The sequence below is a fragment of the Ranitomeya variabilis genome, chromosome 3 (assembly GCF_051348905.1).
Source record: "Ranitomeya variabilis isolate aRanVar5 chromosome 3, aRanVar5.hap1, whole genome shotgun sequence".
NCBI lineage: Eukaryota > Metazoa > Chordata > Amphibia > Anura > Dendrobatidae > Ranitomeya > Ranitomeya variabilis.
Genome location: NC_135234.1, coordinates 736,557,027 through 736,577,258, shown reverse-complemented (window position 1 = coordinate 736,577,258; position 20,232 = coordinate 736,557,027). Strand labels below are relative to the sequence as shown.

Here is a 20,232-nt window from a genome sequence, read left to right as displayed (position 1 = left end):
GGCTGCTGGCTGAGGGGAGACTGCACAATGTGGGGCACTTCCGACTTTTCCACTCGCTTGGTGGCTGGCTGAGTAAAGACTATACGATGTGGGGCGCTTCTGACTTATCCGCTCCCTCGGTTGCTAGCTGAGCAGAGACTATACAATGTGGGGTGTTTCTGAACATTTCTTGTGCCAAACTTGTCATCTCATGCCACTATTATAACAACTACAGTATACTACATCAATAAATAAATTGTCACATATTCCAACCCAAGAACTCTGGGAGCAAGGGTTACTGCTGTATTGATTCTGCTAGGGACACTTTTGATGAAGGAGGCTTCAGGACCGGATGCTCTGGGCTCTCTTCAGCTGTATAGTGGTTTGGACCTGTAGTAACGTCCAGTTTGGCAGAATGGTAGTGTGTGTTGTCAGTTGGAGTAATCAGCTCCCTACCTAGCCCAACTGGACAGCACGAAACCCTACAAAAGCACCCAGAATCCTACTAGAGGCAGCTATAGTCCTTATTGCCTGGTTCACGCTCCCTGATGTTCAGCCCGTGAATTTTCCTGTTTCTGCCCTCAGCTTGCTTATTGACCATTCTCTTGCCTTATATTTTTGTACCATTTCTGCCCTTTTGGTTCTTCCCCCGCTACCCAACCATTCCTGCCAGCCTGCACTACCGACCAGCAGTCAAAACCATGGCCCCAGCTCTGGGATCCATATGTAAGACCAAATCCCTGTTCAGAAGTTAAATGGCTATGATCAGAGCAACTCCTGGGATCTGGTAAACAGAATGGCTAGTGCCAAGCCTCTTTGTGGTAGCCATTTTTAAAGGTGGCAGCCAGTGCACATTGTTATACTCCCGGTCAGGCTTTCATACGACATGTGATAGAAGTGTGCTTGGTGGGAATCCTGAACCTTTGATCCCCTATAAACCGTTTTCCTTGGGTCTCCATTTTTGGCATGAGAGCGGTCTGATAATGAGATTCATGGATGATGTAAGGATAAGGCCATTTACCCTACAGGATTGGTCAGGGTTCCGGTGGTATCATGTACGGCCTAAACCTTACATCCACCACAAATACTGTTATACATTAAACAACGCTGTAATTTGATGATTTTATAGCTGATCTGTGGTTATTATATGTTGCCATTATTTGTGCATTTATTTATACACTATTTGTTGGTAATATTTGTGTGCTGTACGTTGGTATTATTTGTACACTACATATTTGTGCGCTGTATGTTGGTATCATTTGTGTATTGTATATTAGTGTTATTTGTGCACTGTATGTTGGTATTATTTGTGCGCTGTATGTTGTTATTATTTGTGCACTGTACATTAGTATTATTTATGCACTGTGTGTGGTATTATTTGTGCACTTGGTATGTTGATATTATTTACGCGCTGTATGTTGATATTATTTATGCACTGATTGTGGTATTATTTGTGCGCTGTATGTGGTATTATTTGTGTACTGCATGCTGGTATTTGTGCACTGTATGTGGTATTATTTATGCGCTGTATGTTGGTATTATTTGTGCACTGTATGTTGATATTATTTATGCGCTGTATGTTGATATTATTTATGCACTGTTTGTGGTATTATTTGTGCGCTGTATGTGGTATTATTTGTGTACTGCATGCTGGTATTTGTGCACTGTATGTTGGTATTATTTGTACACTGTATGTTGATATTATTTATGCGCTGAATGTTGGTATTATTTGTACACTATGCTGTTATTATTTGTTCACTGTATGTTGGTATTATTTATGCACTGTATGTTGATATTATTTGTACACTGTATGTTGGTATTATTTATGTGTTGTATGTTGGTATTATTTGTGTACTGCATGTTGGTATTTGTGTGCTGTATGTTGTTATTATTTAGTTAACAAAAACTGACATTTCGGATACACGCCGACATGTATAGTTCCAAGGCCGGAACCTACTGTTCAACAGTTAGAGCAGCTCCCTAACATAATAATGTGCCCCTAACAGCTGCGGCCAGAATCGGAATCCAACCGTGGCTGTTAACATGTTAAATGCTGCTGTCAAACTCTGACAGTGGCATTGAACATGCATGTGCAGGAAGCGCGTCATTACCTTCTCCCTTTGGCGCCCGTGTCACATGACTGCGGGTCACCGATGGGTCGGCATGACAACCAGAGGTCTATGGTTGTCACTGCCAGATTGCTATGAGCGCCGCCTGGTGGTCGGCGCTCGTAGCAAGTGTGTAATTCTACTACATACAGGTGATCTGATCAGCGCCTGCATACAGCAGAGCCGATCGAGTTATGGTAGCTTCTAGTCTCCCATAAATACTATTGAAGCATGGCAAAAGTAAAAAAAAAGTTTTAAAAAGTATAGAAAAAATATAAAAGATCAAATCAGCCCCCTTTTGCCCTATTCACAATAAAACAATTAAAAAAAAATCAAACATACACATATTTGCTATTAAATCGCCCGATCTATCAATAAAAAAAGATTAACCTGATGGCTAAATGGCTTAGCGAGAAAAAAAGTAAAAATGGCAGAATTATGGTTTTTTGGTCGCCACAACATTTCATTAAAACGCAATAACGGGCGATCAAAAGAACGTATCTGGACCAAAATGGTATAATTAAAAACATCAACTTGGCACCCAAAAAATAAGCCCTCACTCAATCCGAGATCACAAAAAATGGAGACGCTACTGGTATCAGAAAAAGGGACAATTTTTTTTAACAAAGTTTGGAATTTTTTTCACCACTTAGAAAAAAAAGAACCTAGACATGTTAGGTGTCTATGAACTCGTAATGACCTGGAGAATCACAGTGGCAGGTCAGTTTCAGCATTTAGTGAATCTAGTAAAAAAAGCCACTTGGAATTTTTTTCCCGTTTTCATGTAGATGACATGGTAAAACCAATGGTGTCGTTCAAAAGTACAACTTGTCCCGCAAAAAAGAAGCCATCACATGGCCATTTTGACCAAAAAAATATAAAAGTTATGGCTCTGGGAAGAAGGGGAGCAAAAAATGGAAATGCAAAAGTGGACATACCCTGGTCCTTAAGGGGTTAATAAATAAAGAATTATCAAAAAAGATAGTATGGGTGTATATAACCCACGACACAATACAAGACGAGTAGAAAAAGGGAGAAGAACCAGGCACCATAAGTCATCAAAAACTGTCATAGCAAAAACATAATAGCACAGAACACAAAATAAGTAAGTACAGTGCCTAAAAGTAGTATTCAACCCCCTGCAGATTTAGCAGGTTTAATAAGATGCAAATAAGTTAGAGCCTTCAAACTTCAAACAAGAGCAGGATTTATTAACAGATGCATAAATCTTACAAATAGTGTTGAGCATTCCGATACCGCAAGTATCGGGTATCGGAATTCCGATACCGAGATCCGATACTTTTGTGGTATCGGGAATCGGAATCGGAAGTTCCCAGTGTATGGTTCCCAGAGTCTGAAGGAGAGGAAACTCTCCTTCAGGCCCTGGATCCATATCCATGTAAAAAATAAAGAATTAAAATAAAAAATAGGGATATACTCACCCTCTGACGCGCCCTGGTAGTAACCGGCAGCCTGCTTTGCTTAAAATGAGCACGTTCAGCACCTTCCATGACGTCACGGCTTCTGATTGGTCGCGTGCCGCTCATGTGACCGCCACGCGACCAATCACAAGCCGCGACGTCATCCCTCAGGTCCTAAATTCCCTTCTAGGAATTTAGGACCTGAGGGATGACGTCACGGCTTGTGATTGGTCGCGTGGCGGTCACATGAGCGGCACGCGACCAATCAGAAGCCGTGACGTCATGGAAGGTACTGAACGCGCTCATTTTAAGCAAAGAAGGCTGCCGGTTCACAGCGGTAAGGTCCAGGCTGCGTCGTAGAGGTGAGTATATCAATATTTTTTATTTTAATTCTTTATTTTACACATTCATATGGATCCCAGGGCCTGAAGGAGAGTTTCCTCTCCTTCAGACCCTGGGAACCATCAGGGATACCTTCCAATACTTGAGTCCCATTGACTTGTATTGGTATCGGGTATCGGTATCATCGAGATCTGATACTTTGCCGGTATCGGCCGATACTTTCCGATACCGATACTTTCAAGTATCAGACGGTATCGCTCAACACTACTTACAAACCAAAAAGTTTTGTTGCTCAGTTAAATTTTTATAAATTTTAAACATAAAAGTGTGGGTCAATTATTATTCAACCCCTAGGTTTAATATTTTGTGGAATAACCTTTGTTTGCAATTACAGCTAATAATCGTCTTTTATAAGACCTGATCAGGCCGGCACAGGTCTCTGGAGTTATCTTTGCCCACTCCTCCATGCAGATCTTCTCCAAGTTATCTAGGTTCTTTGGGTGTCTCATGTGGACTTTAATCTTGAGCTCCTTCCACAAGTTTTCAATTTTGTTAAGGTCAGGAGACTGACTAGGCCACTGCAACACCTTGATTTTTTGCCTCTTGAACCAGGCCTTGGTTTTCTTGGCTGTGTGCTTTGGGTCGTTGTCTTGTTGGAAGATGAAATGACGACCCATCTTAAGATCCTTGATGGAGGAGCGGAGGTTCTTGGCCAAAATCTCCAGGTAGGCCGTGCTATCCATCTTCCCATGGATGCGGACCAGATGGCCAGGCCCCTTGGCTGAGAAACAGCCCCACAGCATGATGCTGCCACCATCATGCTTGACTGTAGGGATGGTATTCTTGGGGTCGTATGCAGTGCCATCCAGTCTCCAAACGTCACGTGTGTGGTTGGCACCAAAGATCTCGATCTTGGTCTCATCAGACCAGAGAACCTTGAACCAGTCAGTCTCAGAGTCCTCTAAGTGATCATGAGCAAACTGTAGACGAGCCTTGACATGACGCTTTGAAAGTAAAGGTACCTTACGGGCTGTTCACAAGTTTGGGGAGGGTCTTAAATAGTCAGAAAAGGCTGGAAAAAGAGATAATTAATCCAAACATGTGAAGCTCATTGTTCTTTGTGCCTGAACTACTTCTTAATACTTTAGGGGAACCAAACAGAATTCTGGGGGGTTGAGGGGTTGAATAATAAATGACCCTCTGAAATGACTTTTCACAATTTAAAAAAAAAATAAACAAAGAAATAACATTCTTTTTTGCTTCAGTGCATTTCACACTTCCAGGCTGATCTACAGTCCAAATGTCACAATGCCAAGTTTATTCCAAATGTGTAAACCTGCTAAATCTGCAGGGGGTTGAATACTACTTGTAGGCACTGTATATACATCTAGCTACAAATACCAACCAGAGAAAAAAGCAATTCCATGTGGAAAGATGGTATGTAAGCTAGCAGGTATGCGTCTGCATTATCTAAGATGTAAAGTGCTGCTCATAGTGCAATAAAGAATTGATGCCTACCCATGTGGGAGAGAGGGGATATGAGAAGCCGTGTGTGCTGTAGCCCCGACGCGCGTTTTACGTCATGGGCTTCATCCAGGGGCTGTCATATTGGTATTATTTGCACACTATAAATTAGTATTATTTGTGTGCTGTATGTTGGTATCATTTGTGTACTGTATATTAGTATTATTTGTGCACTGTATATTGGTATTATTTGTGCACTGTATATTGGTATCATGATGATGCGTGTACTGTATATTAGTATTATTTGTGCACTGTATGTTAGTATTATTTGTGCACTGTATATTAGTATTAATTGTGCATTGTATGTTGGTATTAATTGTGCATTGTATATTAGTATTATTTGTGCATTGTATATTAGTATTATTTGTGCACTGTATGCTAGTATATTTGTGCACTGTATGTTGTTAATATTTGTGCATTGTATGTTAGTATTAATTGTGCATTGTATATTAGTATTATTTGCGTGGTGTGGTAGCATTATTTGTGCAGTGTATATTAGTATTATTTGTGCATTGTATATTAGTATTATTTGTGCACTGTATGCTAGTATATTTGTGCACTGTATGTTAGTATTAATTGTGCATTGTATGTTGGTATTAATTGTGCATTGTATATTAGTATTATTTGTGCATTGTATATTAGTATTATTTGCGTGGTGTGGTAGCATTATTTGTGCACTGTATATTAGTATTATTTGTGCATTGTATATTAGTATTATTTGTGCACTGTATATTAGTACTATTTTCGCAGTGTGGTGGCATTATTTGTACCCTGTATATTAGTATTATTTGTGCACTGTATGTTGATAATATTTGTGCACAGTTTGGTGGCATTTATTTAAACATTGTATGGTATCTTATTTTTGCACTTTATATCCTTCTTAAAAGGTAACTCTATAAAAATGTTATTTCTTCGCTAAATGTCACCGCCATTCCAATGCTCTACTATATGGTGGTCATAATTAGTGCTCTATGCACAGAACACTTTATGTACACTATATGGGGGGCTTTCCCTCTGACATACCACACATTACAACAGCCGTGGCTGTGATAGTTGCTCTGATTCTTGGAGGAAAGTTTATGCTCAGGGAAGGCCTCTGTCCACTAAATTGAATGGGGGCTATGGAAATATAACAGTTCTGCTTCTCAGTGCCCCCAAAATAATACTATTTATTTGTGAGGTTTTGTGGGCCTGATTTTAAATACCAATTTGGGAGACATTGATGCCTAATGAGCAGTTTGCTTTATGTTGCTTTTTTTGTTGTTTTACAGGCTTTTTTATGGTACAGTACTTGCCAAGGTAGAGTCATTATCTCTGCTGGCACACGAGGATTGTAATTACTGTCACTCTAATTATGATATTATATTATATTACCGTAAACCATAAAAGCTGTGTATTATAGCATATTTTTATGCCATATTTCTTACCTAAGCATGTTGGTTATGCCCTAATGTTGTGTTAGGGGGAGACAGAGAAACGATGGAATATCCAGTAAGGCCACGTTCACCATTTGGTCCGTATTTCACATCAGTATTTGTAAGCCAAAATCAGGAGTGGAACAATCAGAAGTATAATAGAAACACGGCACCACTAGTGATGGGCAAACCCATGGATATTCGGGTTGGGCTGGTTTGGCTGAATAGTTAAAACAAGTTTGGGTACCAGAAAAGTACCTGAACCCTGATCCCATTTACATGAATGGGGGGCTGAACATCCAGTGTTTGCCATGCTGTCATGTGCAAACACTGTCTCTAATTGGCAGTAAGATCATTACCGCCAGTCATAAAGCCGTGGCTCCCACGCTGTCAGATGACAGTGTGAGCCCACAGCTGTGACCGGAGTTAAAAAGTTTACCTCTGGTCGTAGATGTCAGCTGATGAGACTACTCCCATCAGTCTATACCTGCTGTTGCTAATAACAGCTAGAGCAGGTGCTGCTGATGGGTGTATTCATCACCCGGCACCTGCGCTATAAATAAATAAATAAAATGATGTGCGCTGCAGCCCTCACCTGTCAGGTTTTTCATGGCTGGTTATCAAGAGTAGAGGTGTTTCAATGTCATTTTTTTTTAATTATTTAAATAAACAACCAGCCAAGCTAAATCAGACAGCTGGAGGCTAGTAATCTGAGGCTGTTAAGGAGCTATGGATATTGCCCCCCCACCTAAAAATAGCATCCTGCAGCCACCTCAGAGATTCTCATGGTGAACTTTGGTGAACTCACTGAGCTCAGCGCTGCTCCGTGAGACTTTTTCTCACTGCGCTAGTGGTGACCTCACTGAGGTCACCGCAGTTCATTGGCCCGGTTGGGATTGTGACCTGCGGTAACTTTAGTGATGTCATCGCTAGTCATTAAGGCTGCACTCGTAGCAGCTCATTCCTCAGTGGTTCACAGCTTGTACGGCCGCATCTTGGCACCGGCCTTGTTGAAAACTATTTATCGCAGACGTGAATTACGGCATGGGACAGAACGATGGACAGGGGAGGAATAGCGTTTTTTATTTTTGTTTTTTTACAAGAGAATATGACTTCAATGGAGTGGGTGTTAGGTGAATATAACTTTTTTGTTATTTTTAATTAAAAAAGTAAAATGGTGTTTTTTTATTTCAAATAAAAGACTTTATTCTGGCTGTGTGTTTATTTACAATATAACTATAGGATTAGTAATGGATAAGCGTCTTAAAGACAACTTTCCATTACTAAGCTGTGGGCTTGATGTCAGCTGACAATACAAAGGTGTCATCAACCCCACAAACATGAACCTCACTTGCCATCGCTACAGGGCAAGTGGGAAAAGCTGGGCAAAGCACCAGAATTGGTGCATCTGATAGATGTGCCTTTTCTGGGGCAGCTGAGGGCTACTATTTTTAGGCAAGAGGGGGGCAATATCTATAGCCCCTTGCCAGCCTGAGAATACCAGCTGCCTGCTTTAGAAATGAGAAATGTATTTAAATTATAAAAAAAGTTTTTTAAGACCCCTCTATTCTTGATAACCAGCTTTGCTAAAACTGAGAGCTGAGGGTTGAAGCTGTCTGTTTGGCAATCTCCACATGTGTTGCAGCTGTCTGCCAAAGCAAATCATGCAGCCACAGGGCTCAAATATATTATCCGAGCACGCCCAAGATTCTCGCATAACACCCGAGCATGCTTGGATAACATGTTATCCGAGTATGTTCGATCATGGTAACTCTTAAAAGTCTCCCTGTTATTTTACAAAAATATAAAAATGTAGAAAAGGATGGTCATGCCCCCTCACCTCCACAGAAAATATTAAAACTACATTTGTGCAACATATCAGTTTAATATGTCCAGGAATTAAAGATGAGTGAATCGATTCGAAAGAAACTTAATGGAAAGAAACACAAGATGACTGTTAATCTTCCTTGTTCTGGGGCTCCATTCAAGATTTTGCCTTGTGGGGTACTGAGGATTAAGAAAAATGTCAGGAATCAGCCCAGAACTACTCAGGAAGATCAGGTTAATGATCTGAAGAGAGCTGGGAACACAGTCTCAAACATCACTGTTAGTAACACACTACGCTGTCATGGATTAATATCCTGCAGGACACGCTAGGTCCTCCTGCTCACGCCAGCACATGTCCAAGCCCGTTTGAAGTTCGCCAATAACCATCTGGATGATCTAGAGGGGTCATGGGAGAAGGTCAAGTGGTCAGATGAGACCAAAATAGAACTTTTTGGTATGAACTTAATTCCCTGTGCTTGGAGGATAAAGAAGGATGAGTACAACCCCAAGAACAACGTCACAGCCGTGGAGCATGGTTTGGAAAACATCATACTTTGGGGGTGCTTTTCTGCAAAATGGACAGGACGACTGTACCTTATTAAAGGGAGGATGGATAGAGTCATATATTGCAAGATTTTGTCCAACAACCTCCTCCAACAGTAAGAGCATTGAAGATGGGTCATGATTGGGTCTTCCAGCACGACAATTATCAGAAACACACAGCCAGGGCAACTAAGGAGTGGCTCCATAAGAAGCATTTCAAGGTCCTGGAGTGGCCTAGCCAGTCTCCAGACCTGAACCCAGTAGAAAATCTTTGGCTGGAATTGAAACTCAATGTTGTCCAGCGACAGCCCTGAAACCTGAAAGATCTGGAGAAGATCTGTATGGAGGAGTGGGCCAAAATCCCCGCGGCAGTGTGTGCAAACTTGGTCAAGATCTACAGGAAACGTCTGACCTCTGTAATTGCAAACAAAGGTTTGTGCACCAAATATTAAGTTTTGTTTTTCTATTCTATCAAATACTTATTTCATGTTTTAAAAATACAATTTAATTATGTAAAACTCATACAATGTGAGCTTCTGTATTTTTTTGTAAGATTCTGTTTCTCACAGCTGAAATGTACCTACGATAAAAAATTACAGACCCCCGTGTGTATGCATATCAATATATATATATATATATATATATATATATATATATATATATATATCCCCTTCAGTGAGACAGGAATCAGGATTTTGCTTTTTAAAGGCTTTTTTATGCTAATTTCCTACGATGTAATAATTGGCCGTCCGCTTCCATGGTTTCACCCCATTGAGCAGGGGCGTACAGGACCCAGTGTAGCCGCATCATTCCCGGTCCTGTGGAAACATTTTCTGCAATTATTTTGATGCTCCAGTTAAAGCCCCCGTTATGTTGACAGGCTAATTAGACAGCACCCGTGGAACATACAGCCCGGCCTCTTGTATATACAGCAGGTAAAATACAGCGACGTAGTATTGATCAGGCGGCTGCAGCATACAAGTGTAATTTTCCCTCGCCGGGAGCTGCGCTCCTTTTATTGTGAGCAGAATTCATGGATCACAAGACCCGTGTTCATGTGAATAAAACAGATAGCGGCCGGGATTGTTGCTTTACTGAGCAATATCTCTCGTGATGGCAAATCCATGAGTTATTTACAGACGCGCTGAATTCATTTTATAAACCCGTAAAATTATAAGCGCCCATCAATGATACATTGTGACAGGTTACAGGGCTGTATTAACCCCTTCGGTCCTTTCTGATAAGCTCCCCGTCTAGGCTCCAATGTTTACGATTGGAGCCAATAGATGGACTTAAAAGGGGAATTTGTCAGTATAAAAAGACACAGCAAAAATTTACATGGATTTGGGGGTATTTTTTAATATTTTTTTTCATTACTTTTTTTTTTGCCTAATATATATTTCACATAAAGCAACTCCAGAGGCTTATTGTTTTCTCCAGATCAGTCATCAGCGTTGCTCTGTGGACCAAGACATCGGTAAATGACATAGAGGTAGACCATGTGGCTGGTCAGGGGCTGTGGGGTAGCGGGGGCTCGGCACTGGGTGTTCGGTCCCATCTACAATTTCCAGAGGAACGGCAGAGATAGAACTCATTCAGACGTCCCATTTCTGTACGTACGAGAAAGACTTTGCTCAGAGTGCGGCCCACCCCTCTCCATCCTGACAATCCGTGAAAATTGGACCGATTTGTTTGGTTCACCCACCCACAGAATTGCATTGTATATTTTGATCCGACCCTCAGATTTGATCAAAATCGGATATATCTCCACAAAAATTTTTCCACGGACATGTGAATAGCCCCATGGACCATCATAGGTATGAGAGCTATCCGTGAAATCAACAGCTATCGCAAACAAGAGGGTAAAAAGTTGTCCTATGGTCAGAAGTATAACTTGATGCTCTTGGACCCAATACACAATCCCCCATTTACCTTGTACACTTAAAAAACTAGTGTCTTCTGTGAGAAGGGTCTTCTGGTCTCAGCACCAGGACTGGAAACCACAACCACCTCTTCAGCCCCATACAGCTACCTTCCTCTCAAGGACTTGGGATGGAAAATAAACACCAGACCACTCTGTCCTAGCTGAAAAATACAGACACCATAATGAGAAGTCTATGGTTCCCTGTTCTTTTTTAATTTATGCACTCAGCTGCTCCCCCGAGAAAGACACAGGAACACTTTATAGTAAAGTCTCTGGGTGGTTTATTGCTTCATAAACCACAAAGCCAAAATAGTAACAAAAACAGCCTTACTGGTACAAATGAAAATAAAAAGTCCATACAAAAGTCCTCCCCAGTATGGCTCCAGCCTTCAGGGACAAACACACATGACAGCTCTCGCTGGAGCTCAGTTCAGTTCCAACCAGTCAGAAAAGTGGCTGGATATTTAACTCCCTCCAACCACACCCCTGAGGTGGAGACATGGTGAGAAGGCGTCCCACCCATCTCCTACACCTACTCACCATGAACCTCAGACCCTGGTAACTCCTGGTTTACTCTCACCACATATCATGCTGGAGGGAAACTTATGGGTTTCACATCACGCAGGATAACAGCACATATCTCCCCTCACATATGGCGCCACTGACCCTGTCACACTTGCTACTCTCTGGGAACAGCTTATATTTAGGGCACCCTTTTACCAATATTTGGGCAATCGTTTTAACTCCATCATACTGGTGTAGGAAGTGATGATATGTTGATTTCTTGATATGAAGACCAGCGGATTACCGCCATTAGTGGTAGGCCACGTGAAGGCTAATGGGCCCGGCTACCTGACCACTGCCCCACGCCTAGCATCTACTCACTACTCTCGAAAGAAAAAATCAGGAGGATTTCTATGGAGTGAGTTCATGCCATGAAGCCACTCAACACATTGTCGGTGCCGGCTGTGTTACACAGCAGATACTGTCAGTAATTACTGCGATTGAAGCTCGCTCTGATCACAGCTGTTTAACCCCTTAGAACTGTGACCATGGTACCTAAGGGGTTAGTCGGTGGGGAGGAGCTTTGTCAATTCCATTGGGCCTCAGCGACTTGATCAGGAGAAGCCAATGGGTCATTTAATGGCAACCAGGGACACATGGGGTTGCCCCAAATTGTACATTTGCTATGGGGCCCCAGGATTTCTACCTCTACCCCCGATGAGGGGCATTAGTGTTCGTGAATCCTTGGACACCTGATCACTGTCCCAGATAACTTCTGCCGTAGGATCTGCTGGAGAAGGATCTGTGATCCCACGGACGTGAGCGTCGCTCCACCACTACTCCCTCGTGATGCCGCAGAAGACCCCCATGTTGTGTAGCAGCGGCTCACATGTTGGTCAATATCCTTTTTTCCTCCCGGACCATTTTCTTGGCCGCATACAGTCTACTTCATCGTTGGCTCTTATTTTCTAGAAAGTAAATCTACTAAGAAACTAAGAAAAAGATCTTGCTGGAAAGTCAGAAATCTCCATTCTGTGTGGAATTACTGATGATTTCAGTCTCTACTGATTGGAGAATTCTCCATATAGAAATGTACATGTGCCGCGGGGACAGAAACAAGTCTACAAGTACCAGAGGTGTCAGAAGTAAATCCTGTCATATAAGTCACAGATACCACCTCCCCATAAACAGCTCCCCAATATTCACAGCCTGTTGTATGTCTTTGCCAAGTCTGTGTAGTGTATGGTGGCAGTCTGTTATACAGTACATCTGCAGTACGTCTGCGTTCTTTACAGAGGCAGTCTATTACATATCTATAAGTATATGTAGAATAGAGAGACAGTCTGCTGTATATCTATAAGTATGTGTAATATAGAGAGACAGTCTGTTGTATATATATAATAAGTCTGTGCAGATTGTAGAGGCAGTCTGTTGTACATCTAGAAGTCTGTATAGTATACTAAGGCAGTTTACTGTGTATTTTAGATGTCTGTGTAGTATACAGAGGCAGTCTGTTACGTATTGATAACAAGGCATTGAACTATAGAGAAGCAGCCTGTTGTATGTCTTTACCAAGTCTGCACAGTGTATGGAAGCAGTCTGTTGTATAGCTATGCTGAGTCTGTATAGTATAGAGACAGTCTATTGTATCTTTAAGAAGTCTGTGTAGCAGACAGAGGCAGTCTGTTGTACATCTAATAAGATCTGCAATAAGTCAGTGCAGTCTACAGAGGCAGTCTGTTGTTAATGTATAACAAGTCAGTGCAGTGTATAGAGGCAGTCTGTTGCATAGCCATAACTGGTCTCTGTTGTATATCAATAAGTCTGTGTGGTAAGAAGACGCAGTTTGTGGTATAGCAACGAGACTTTATCAGGGGATTCTGCAGAAAGAGAACAAAAATTTGTCAGGAAGCTGCAATGTGGACAATATACTGTATATATATATTTTTTTATATATTTTTTTTTTTACAGCAGATGGAGACACATGCAAGTAGGTTTCCTGGATGCAATAAGTTTTTTTCCTGACGGCTAATTAATTCTAAGTGTTAATTATACGCTGAAAGCAGGAAACAAAAGTCTGCCGAGTCCATTATAGAAGTAGCAGAAGTGAAGTGGTCATTAGACTATCTGCAGTCTGCACAGACGAGTCCCTGACTGCTGAGCTCTGCTACATGCAGGCCGGCTGTAGGCTTATAGGCGGTGGGTGATGCACTGCTCATCTCACATGTCAATTAGTTCATGGAATCTTGGAAAACTTGTGATAGTGGAAGAACAAGAAGCTTTAACCTCCCTCTAGTGGCTAATATTGGCATTACACACTGCATTAAGTAAGGGCTAATGATTACACCAACACTGATGGGGGAGTAGATACATAGGGAAGAACCTACAAAAGACCCATAAAGTTCAAGATCAATCAGTTTTACATCGTATAAGATGCAAAAGAAAAAAACAAACAAAAAAATCTAGGTATAATTTTCAATTCAAACAATATAGATGTAGCAGAGCTGATTTTGTTATTTATATTTACATCATTGGAAATACATTTTTATGCATTGTGATAATTACTCCATCACGTCAATCTCCAATATGCGGCTCCTCAGCGGCTGGGAGACTATAACTCCCCCAGCAAACCCTTCCATCCGCAGTTTGTTGGGAGTTGTAGTTTTGTAATAACTGAAGTTGTACGTTTGAGGCAGTAGATTCAGCCGTAACTATATGTGCACGGACGTCACTGTAGTCATTTCGATTAACTCGCACTCAATAAACCTCTATTAAATAAAATAAAAAAGTTAACACCGGATGCAAAATTAATAATTTCTTATCCCTTTAAAATTAGAAGCTTCCAGTATAATTGTAAAACTTTACTCCCCTATTAAATTTCATGAGAAGTTTTGACTTTTGCTTCAGTAAAGCCCCCGGAGACTCACAAAGCGGAATCCTTTTATTACTAAACAACATGGATGAGCTGATACTATTAAAAAAGCCATTTTCATTTTATGGCCGTGCAGCACAAAAATTACCATGTGACAAGCTGAGGAGGACTCCTTCATTTCCCCTGGCACTGATTTATGGCTTTCCTCCTAAAAATGACTCAAAATCCCCATCCAGAAAAGCTTCATGGGATCAAGCAGGATACTGGATGGACTGGTCAAGAAAACTGCGGTCTTGACCATTGCATGTGTCAGTTTAATGGGGTGGAGCTGCAATACCAGACAAAGCCTGAGGACAAAGTGTGGTGCTGTTTCTGGAAACAGATGCAACTGTTTTTTTTCTCTAGTCTCTCATAACTGCATTACTAAAACGTGAGGTCCAAGGCATAGGGTCAGTCATGGTCCATTCCCTGGACAGAAGAGAGGTGCTTATCTTCACTGCCATGCATAATAATCCATTAAAACTCCAAGTAACTGTTCATGGGTAATCATACTGACGATTAATTCATGTAGGTGCCCCCTGGTGATAATACCATTCATTTTGGGGTGCATCCTAATCATTGCAGTACTCTTTGTGGGTGCCTCCAAGTCATGGTAGAACTTACTCTTTGTGCGTGCACCCATACATGCTCATTATGGGTGCAACCTGGTCATGGTTCAACCGGGTCATGGTGCAACCTGGTCATGGTGCAACCTGGTCATGCTACAACCCAGTGTAGGGGCATTTTGGCCATGGCTTTACTCATTCGTTATAGTGCTAATTAATTATTCATTGCGGGTGCACCCTGGATATGGCTTTACTTTTTTTTTCTGGATGTAGCCTAGTTATGGTACTACACATTCATTCTTAATTCTCCCAGGTCATGGTACTAATAATTTATTATACATGACTACTGGTCATGGTACTGTTCCCTAACCATAGGTCCCCCTGGTCACTGTACTACTCCCTAATCGCAGGTGACCCCTGATCATGGTAGAATTCATTCATTGTAAATATCCCCAGGTCATTGCATTATTCCTTTATTATAGGACCCTCCTGGGCATAATACTACTCATATACTGTAGGTGCCCTCTAGTCATGGTACTATTCTTTTATAGCAAATACCCCCAAATCATGGTAATATTCCTTTATTGTAGGTGATCCGTGGTCATGGTATAACTTCTTTATAAATACCCCCAGATCATGGTGCTATTGCTTTATTGTAGGGACCCCCTGGTCATGGCACTACTCGCCTACTGTAGCTGCCCACTGATCATGGTCCTTCTCATCTATTGTAAGTGCCCCCCGATTATGGTCCTTCTCATCTACTGTTGGTGTCCACTGATCATGGTCCTACTCATCTACTGTTGGTGTCCACTGATCATGGTACTACTCATCTACTGTAGGTACCCCCTGGTCATGGTACTACTTGTCTACTGTTGGTGCCCCCTGGCCAAGATACTACTTATTTATTGTTAATGCCCTTAGATCATGGTGCTACTCATCTACTGTAGGTGCCCCCTGGCCAGGATTGTTAATGCCCCTAGATCATGGTACTACTCATCTACTGTAGGTGCTCCCTGGCCAGGATTGTTAATGCCCCTAGATCATGGTACTACTCATCTACTGTAGGTACCCCCTGATCATTGTCCTCCTTATCTACCATAAGTGCCCCCTGATCATGGTGTGACTCATCTACTGTAGGTGCCCCCTGATCATGGTACAACTCATCTACAGTAGGTACCCCCTGATCATGGTCCTCCTCATCATCTACCATAGGTGCCCCCCGATAATGGTACTACTCATCTACTGTAGGTACCCCTGATCATGGTACAACTCATCTAATGTAGGTGCCCCCTGGCCAGGGTTGTTAATGCCCCTAGATCATGGTATTACTCATCTACTGTAGGTACCCCTGATCATCGTCCTGCTCATCTACTGTAGGTCCTCGCTGATTGTGGTACAACTCATTTATTGTTAATGCCCCTAGATAATGGTATTATCCATATACTGTAGGTGCCCCCTGATCATGGAACAACTCATCTACTGTTGGTGTCCACTGATCATGGTACTACTCATCTACTGTAGGTGCCCCTGATCATGGTATGGTACTGCTCATCTACTGTAGGGGCCCCTGATCATGTCACAACTTATTTATTGTTAATGCCCCCTAGATCATGGTCCTACTCATCTACTGTAGGTGCCCCCTGATCATGGTACTACTAATTTATGGTTAATACCCCCTGGTCATGGTACTGTGCTCTGAAGAAGCACTCAGTAAATGCATTGCGCATAGATCCTTCCCACCTAATCACTTTCCATAAATCTTAGACATTCCATCATAATTGTAAAAATGAGCCAACCAACACCAGGTAATGTGAAGCATTGTAATATAATACTTGTCTTTTACCTCTTTTAGGTCCTTATTAAAACTCCCTCAAACTTTTAGGTCTGTCAAGGACATTGTGCATCTGTCAGTGGGACAAGGGGAGGTCTTGTTGGGTGGATCGCCCCAGTTCATCACATGGACAGTAGATGTGATCATTACCAGATACATTGTACCCTGTTTGTAGATGGAGAAAATCAATAGAACACAACCTTGGAGCCTGATGTCCTCAATTAGCCTGGCAGAATGGCTCATCTAATGGAGCGCGTGTCGACTCGAGACACATTGTTTGGGTGTTTCCATGTGGAACGTGAAAAGTTTTTCCATCTTGGGTCTGGTGTCCATACTATCCATACCTGGCACATGCACACTATGTCCATGCTTGGATCAGTCATGGATCACACAAGGGGCATCACTCCATATCTCACATCTGCCTCAGTCATTACACACATTCCTGTGCCAAAAGCATGGACTATGGAGGAATGACTATGGAGGCAGAAGACAGATTTAAAGTGATAGCAATGGATGGAAAGTTATCAAGATGTGACAGAGCTGAATATGTCTTTTGTCCAGTCCCTTATTCCAGATCTTACCTGTACATCCCCAGAAACTACACAATATCACCTTGATTGAACCAAATGACAAACTCAGCTCTGCTACATCTGTCTTCTTTTTACATATAAGTAATGCATACCATACCACATACAGCTTATAGTATAACCGTTGGCTAATGTTAAGCACAATTAACCAATTATTTAAAGCGACGGCGCGTGCAATTATTCAGCGTCTCTTGCCCCTAACGAGCTGCGTCGAGCTTAGATGACTCTGTAATGATGATCATCTTGCAACTGATCCAAACTTTCCATATCGTCAAAAAAAAAATTAAGTAACTATCCCTTTAAGGAAACAAGTACACAGTCCATTACTAGCAGAAAAACTTTGCCCCAATCATCTATAAAAGTAACTGAGTCATAACCAGGGGGGTTCACTCTATTATTCTTCCTCAATGGGGTGGTCCTGTTGAATGGTATGACACCTGTTAACCCATTCATGACACCAGGTACCTGCCCCAGAGCTCAGTGTATGATCTCATATAATATCCCACCCAATCCTATGAGATGACCCCTCTACTGCTCTAAAACCCATTGCATCCTTGAACTTCCAATGCATGCAAGCCTGAATCAGTGCACAACATGCACCTCACCCCCTTCCAAGAGTCCTTGCAAGTCTCATCTCCAACAATCCATCACATGGGGAAGGCAATGTGACATCCCTTACCTGTCCCTGCCATAGGATTCCTGTCTGTCACCGCTTGTCTCTGGGTATCATTCCACTAGTAGGTAAAGTCATGCACAGCAGTTCTTCTCTCTGTGATCTCCAGCCAAAGGGAAGGAGTTTTTTTTATTATTATTATTTTTCCCTGTGATTTTGTCCTAAAGGAAGTGTCCAGCAGCAATCCACTGTGTGTAATGTATGTCCAGGTCCAGGTATCCACCAACCCTGCTCCTCAGCAGCTGCAGGCTCCCTGTGCCCATGCCACCCTCTCTGAGTAGTGGAGGATAGGTGATGCACCTTTTCTGCTTGGTGGCTTGTGTATAACAATTTTTCATCCAATGCTTTCCCTTTTCTGTGCAGCTGGGCGCCTCTCACTGGCTGTGTCCTTCTTGTGAGCTGTGTGTCTCTCTCCTCCCTCCTCCCCTACCTCATTCTTTCCTTTTTTTTTTATTCCCTTCTTATACTCCCTCAATCCTCTCTCTCTCTGCTTTTTTCTTCATTACTTTTCTCACTGGCTGGAAGTGAATTTCTCCTTTTTTCATACCTCCCTCTCCTGGTATGTTTGTGTTTTTTTCCCATCTCTTTCGCTCAGTCATCCTCTCTGTTTTCCCTGACTCACGCACCACATCGCCTTATAGACCTTATTCCGGGAGAGCTTAGAAATACGAAGTCGGAATAAAAAGGAAGCGAGCGCTAATTTATAGGCACGATGTAATTGGTATGGGTACGATATCGCCAGATATGTAACAATTTGCAACGTGACGTTGTATCAGCAGCTGCAGCCTAATAATAATATTTACATAACGTGATTACAATTGTATCAGCAGCTGCTACATAATAATAATATTTACACTAAGTCGCTACATTTTGTAAACATTCCATAGAACGAAACAATGGCAGCTCTTCAGTTATCGCAAGATACAACCTAATGATACGGCGCTTGTGTCACTCGTCCGGTGCATTATAATTGGCATGTATTTAATGCCGGCACGACGTCTTTTATTTTTTTTTGCACATCATGCTTCATTATTTTTTCATTAATCTGCAGCCAATCACCGCTGTATAAGCTGCTAAGTCACCAGCGAGGCAGCCTCCCCCCCACCACCTCCCTTAAGGCTTGAAACTGCTGCTTTGATGCTCAGTGAATAAAATGCACAGCCGTTCTCGTGACGTGACATTTAGTAGCTGGTCGTATGTGCGCACAAATGAGGAGGGCAGTGGGTAAACGGAAGAAGCAGACAGACATCAATGCTTTCACATCCACAGCACCGCCGTGCAGTCTGCATCGGGAGCCCAGGAGTCTGGGAGAGACTGGGAGAGTCCATGACAAGTGGGAGGAGGGGGGACGGACAGATTTCTCCAAGGTATAATCAGCTGTCAGGATAGCAAACTATCCGGCGTGTAACATATTAAGGTCGACATTCGCTACATTTATAATTCGACTGGAGAATTGGGAAGTCGCAGTTTTTTTTTTTACTGTGTTAGGGCAGCATCTAAAAATTCATCCAGAAAAGTCTGACGAGTTGTTTTTTTTTTTTGCACTTATCATCCGTATTCTCCGCGTCGAAATGGAGCACCTTGGGCCCTCTAGAGAAAATCATTCTTGGGGCCCACTATGTAGCTACATAGAAATAAATACAAGACCACCAATTGTGCGGTAAAACAAACTAATATCAGGGTATAATATAAGGTAGTACACGTCTTAATTATGTAGCAGGGGTTGGGGTAGCATATAGGTAGAATATAATGTTGCCCTCTCATAGAATATAATGTAGCCCCCTCATAGAATATAAAGTAGCTCCCTCATAGAATATAATGTAGCCCCCCTCATAGAATATAATGTAGCCCCCTCTGAGTATAAAGCAACCCCCTCATAAGGTATAATGCAGCCCCCCTATAGAATATAATGTAGTCTGCTCATAGGGTGTAATGCAGCCCCCTCATAGAATATAATGTAGCCCCCTCTGAGTATAATGCAACCCTCTCATAGAATATAATGCAGCCCACCATAGAATATAATGTAGCCCCCTCATAGGGTATAATGTAGCCCCCTCATATGCAGCCCCCCTCATAT

General features: G+C 42.1%; 1 protein-coding gene across 2 annotated transcripts in view; it reads right to left on the bottom strand.

Annotated features, from left to right (window-relative positions):
- The window catches only part of CNTN5 (contactin 5), a 2,016,448-nt gene extending 1,998,149 nt beyond the window's left edge, over positions 1-18,299 (bottom strand). For both annotated transcript variants that reach the window (XM_077298468.1, XM_077298469.1), the window contains exon 1: positions 18,162-18,299. The gene's annotated coding sequence lies outside the window, so the exon portion shown is untranslated. The remainder of the gene's footprint in view (positions 1-18,161) is intronic.
- Between the last annotated feature and the right edge of the window lie 1,933 nt (positions 18,300-20,232).